This window comes from Impatiens glandulifera, chromosome 3 (assembly GCF_907164915.1).
Source record: "Impatiens glandulifera chromosome 3, dImpGla2.1, whole genome shotgun sequence".
In the NCBI taxonomy this organism is placed as follows: domain Eukaryota; kingdom Viridiplantae; phylum Streptophyta; class Magnoliopsida; order Ericales; family Balsaminaceae; genus Impatiens; species Impatiens glandulifera.
In genome coordinates, this window is record NC_061864.1 from 57,982,007 (window position 1) to 57,986,719 (window position 4,713).

The 4,713-nt window shown below is 39.1% G+C and overlaps 1 non-coding gene across 1 annotated transcript; it reads right to left on the reverse strand.

Moving 5' to 3' along the window:
* Positions 1–2,450: 2,450 nt before the first annotated feature.
* Positions 2,451–2,611, reverse strand: LOC124933250. Its single transcript, XR_007098947.1, has one exon. It is a non-coding gene; the product is annotated as a U1 spliceosomal RNA (small nuclear RNA).
* Positions 2,612–4,713: the final 2,102 nt, after the last annotated feature.

Genomic DNA, 4,713 nt, shown 5'->3' on the forward strand with positions numbered 1-4,713 from the left:
CTCACGGTTGCAGTCCGGCTAAAAAGTTGAACAACTTATCCTGCTCTGACATATCACGGATGTCAAGCATAAGAGAACTGAAGCTTTTCACATACTCTCTTGTGGAATCAGTGTGTCGTAGTCGGCAGAGGGACTCACGGGCTAGCCACGAAGCATTCCCCGAGAGGAATTGCTCCTTTAGTTCTCGCTTCATTACTTCCCATGTGTCGATCTTATCACGCATAGCACTAGCATCATCCGAGAGGCGGGCTCTCCACCAAAGCTTGGCATCGCCTACGAGATACATACTAGTTACGGACACCTTTTTATCTTCAGGGATCTTGGATGTCTCGAAATAGACTTCCATGTCCCAAAGGAAATTCTCAATCTCCTTAGCGCTTCTGGCTCCTCCAAACGAACAGGGCTCGGGTACCTTGAATTTGGTCGAAGGAGCTGCTGCGACCGGGGGATCCGAACCAGCCGCCCGCTTAAGCAATCGCACCTCGATCTCCAGCTCTTCTAGCCGTGAGATGAGCGCGGTCTGCCTATTGATCTGCTTCTGCTCAAGCATGTCGCTCACACGCCCAATGCTCATCTGAGCAGTCTGCCATTGCGCCTTCAACTCACCCACCTGTGCGAATAGGGAGGGCTCGTTTTCCTCTGCAGGCATGCCTATGAGCTCCTCGAGCTCGGTCAGCCGCGTGTCCGTTTCGGCTTCGAAATCTTCTTGGACCGCACGGCTGCTGCTACTAGTCTTCTTCATTATTTTCTTTCGCCCAAAATATATGTCGATGTGCTCTGATACCAACTGTAATCAAGGGTCTGTCGAATGCAGAATAACACGCCAAATTCGCTGCTTTGGCTAACCCTTGTCCGGCTCAGGCTCTCCTCGCAAGAACCTGATCAGCCAACTCGATACTTAAGTTTTTCGCCTAAGTAAACAAACTGCCCAACAAAGATATATTTCTCCAAGAACGAACAGAATATAAAGAAGATAGAAAATAGCAATAAAGAGGCAACACAATATTACGGCCGAAGCCAACCTTGGATCTTATTATTGATTCACACACAACCAATGAAAATACAAGGAACCCACGGGTAGGCACAAAACCCTAGGCTCAAGAGTCTCTTTCTAGTTCTTGATTGATAACTTGATTGATCTCTTGATTGAATGCCTTAGGGTCGCCTCCTCTAGGAGATATAAATAGGAGTAGAAAACGTGTACAACAAACTTTGCCTAAGTCTTGGCTAAATAATTCATCTAAGACTTGGTCCTCTGAAAATATAGGGACTTTGACCGGGCCATCCCGAGATACTCGGTCTTGGTTGAGACTCCTTCCATCTTTGACTTAGCGTTGTGCCTCTCTTCGGTCGCCCAGTGGATCGGGACATGTATCGGTCCAAAACTGGCCCAAGGCCCAATCCCTGGTCGAGGCCTAACCCATGCACAATGATCTGGCCCATGCTGAAGAGCTCGGTCATCGGTCTGCTCTTTCCCCTCGGTCGGATGCGTCTGCCAGGCTACCTTCTCTTGGTCGCCTGCTTCTTTCTACACACTTCTCCCGCCTATGCCAAGGCCCCCACACGCGTGCCTTAGTATATCTTGTCTGGTGCCCGAGCTTCACACTTCGATCTTTTCTAGGCACACCCTCTCGGTCCTGGCCTGCACTAAAGTTAGCCAGGCCGAGAGTCAGCAATCTAGGGTTGTGACAGCAGTCTCATTTGTACAAATGTGTTGCTTTGTCTACTACCGAAGCTGAATATATTGTATTTATTGAATATTGTAAAGAAATGAGATTGATGAAAGAATTGATAAAAAAAAAATAGGCATTTCATAAGACAAGTTTGTGGTGTTTAGTGACTTACAAAGTGATATACATGTAAGGAAGAATTCAAGTTCAGGTTTCCAGTTCAGGTTGAACGGGATGGCAAAGTTAGGTCAATTCCTGGATGTGAAAGGTTTCTAGATGTGGGTGGAAATATTTTGGGTAGTTTTTCCATTCCCATTCAAAAAAATGTTACTCCTTATCCAACACTAAACCATTACATTTTTATAGATTTTGTACAAAGTATGTGGTATAAACTTCTAAGATTTATGGAGGAAATTGGCTTAGTTTTGTGCATTCATTTGTTCATATACTGTAACAATAGCATGGTATTTAATCAAAGGATATTCATATTCTCAATAAATTAACAATTATTACTGCTACAAAATTATCAAACCTCACGGAGACTACAAAATGCGATGAACACTCATGAGCTTCCTATTGAAGGATGATTGTAAGCAAAACAAATTGATAAGATACGAAGAAATAAAACCTTCGGGAAGATTTCACCTATTGAGAGAAGCAGACTTGCAAGGAAAGAATTTCAGATAACAGAGATGTTCTTCATATAAAGATAAAAGAGAGATATGAGCATCCACAGATGGGGAGATGTTAAAAAATAATAAGAAGTTCAAACTAAAATTGAAAGGGGCCGCGCGGACGCTGGCCCCCACTAACACAAATTATGACACAGGCTCAAACCCTAAGGCTGACCTTAGAAATACGCATCATCAAAGTGCAATGATGACCGTAGATCTAGACCATGGGTCTTATTGATCACCCATCGATCCTGTCCAGGTAAGTAATTTTTATGGACCAAGTCTGCTTCATTTTATAGTTGTTTTTCTAGTTGACTCATACTTTTTAATTTCGATGTGGGACAAAAGCAACACAATGCAATCCGTAATATAGAATGACGTCTTGTATCTAAGTTGACATTTATTTGAGAAATCTTAACTATTCCACTTAGTACACAATCTTAATATAACTATTATACAAATAAAAATTAATAATAATATTAATGTACTATAATTTCATTTACTTTTATATAAAGTTTATAACTTGTGTTAATAAAATTAAAACAAGAGATGTTTAAAAAAATAATTGTACTAAACTTAGAAACGATAGGAATTCAAGAGAAGATTTAAGAAAGTGTATTACTCAATGGAATGGAGTTGTTTTATGCTTCATTGCCAGTTTGTTACTTTGGAATAGGTTACTAATGTTATAAAGATGTTTTTTGACTAGCATTATGTTTATAAAGTATTTGTTAATTTGTTGGTCAGTCAAGTGCTACAAACTAAGATGACTACATTTGAGACATTAATTTTGTCTAAAATGATAAACCAAGAAGATAAATTACTTTTTAAGTTAACATATCTAGACATAAAAATGATAAAGAATAAGATAAAGGAGATGTGTGCGTGTTATTTTGTGAATAAACATTTTAAAGAGTTTAGTGTGTGTTTGATAGGGAGGATATACAAATGTCAAAACTTGTATTGTTGTAAGAAAGGATGGGTTTGATTTCAACAATAAGAACTTAGAGGATTGGGGAAGATCGGTTAAGGTGATGTGATAAGGCGGTGGAAGGAATTGCAATGGTGGATGACTTGATAATGGATGAATTAGGTTCTAGCAGGATTTTCACGATGATGAATGTACAAACCATCGTGACTGACATGGTGAGTATGAATGGTACAAACTATAGACAATGGAAACTGATGATTAGTGATCTATTAGTTTCAGATTATTTGAATGAAGCAATTGAAAATGAGGGTGTTAGACCTAAAAGTACAAAAGAAGTTGACTGGAAAAAGACAAATAAAAAGGTGTGTAGCTTTATTCGTTCCTAGGTTGGTGTAAATTTTTTGCACCATGTTGAGAACGAGACTACGACATATGGTGTGTGGAGAAAACTTGAAGCTCTCTACACTAGGAGGTCAGCAGGGAATAAAGCAGCACTAGTACGAAAGCTGGTGAATCTAAAGTACATTGATAATAAATCAATTGTTGAGCACTTGCAAGAATATCAAAATATTTTGAATCAACTGAGTAGTATGAAGATAAAAATTTTGATGATGAGGTGCACGCAATTTTAGTCCTTTAATCTTTGTCTACAAGTTGGAAGACTCTTATTATTACTCTCATCAACTCAACACCAAATGGTAAAGTCAACATGGCATTTGTCACCAGTTCCTTACTTAATGAAGAGAATCGAAAGGGGGATAAACCTTCTAAGTCTGATATGTAGGTGAATGGTAGATGAAGATCAAAGAATAATAGAAGTTGTTCGAGTAGGGGCAAGTCTAAAAACAAGTTTAGAGCTCCAAAAAATGATGGTGTTTGACATTACTGTGGCAAAATAGATCATTGGAAAAACGAGTGCTAGAAATTTAAAAATGATAAAGTAAAGGGTACGGTGAAGCCTAGAGAAAAAAGAAAGAATAGAGTGAATATACATCTACTTATGCTTCAAATGGTGAACTAACATATGCTTCTAACTGTCAAGACTCTTGTCTTAGCAGATCTTCAAATGAAACAACATGGATTGTTGACACATGTGCCTCATTCCAATTTAGTCCACAAAAGGTTACTTCCAATCCTACAAAGTTGGTGATTATGGTGAGGTTCGCATGGGTAATAGTGGTGTGTCCAAGATAGTTTGTCTTGGTGATGTTAAAATCGAGACAAAATGGGTTGTTTCTTGATATTGAGAGATATAAGACATATTCCTGATTTGAGAATGAATTTGATTTCAGTAGGTAAGCTCGATGATGGAGGCTACCATAATGTTTTCAGTGGTGGAGCATGGAAGCTAAGCAAGGGTTCATTGGTTGTTGCACGAGGTAAGAAATGTTGTTCCTTATAGAAGACAAATTTCAAAATTTTCTATGATGCAGCATAT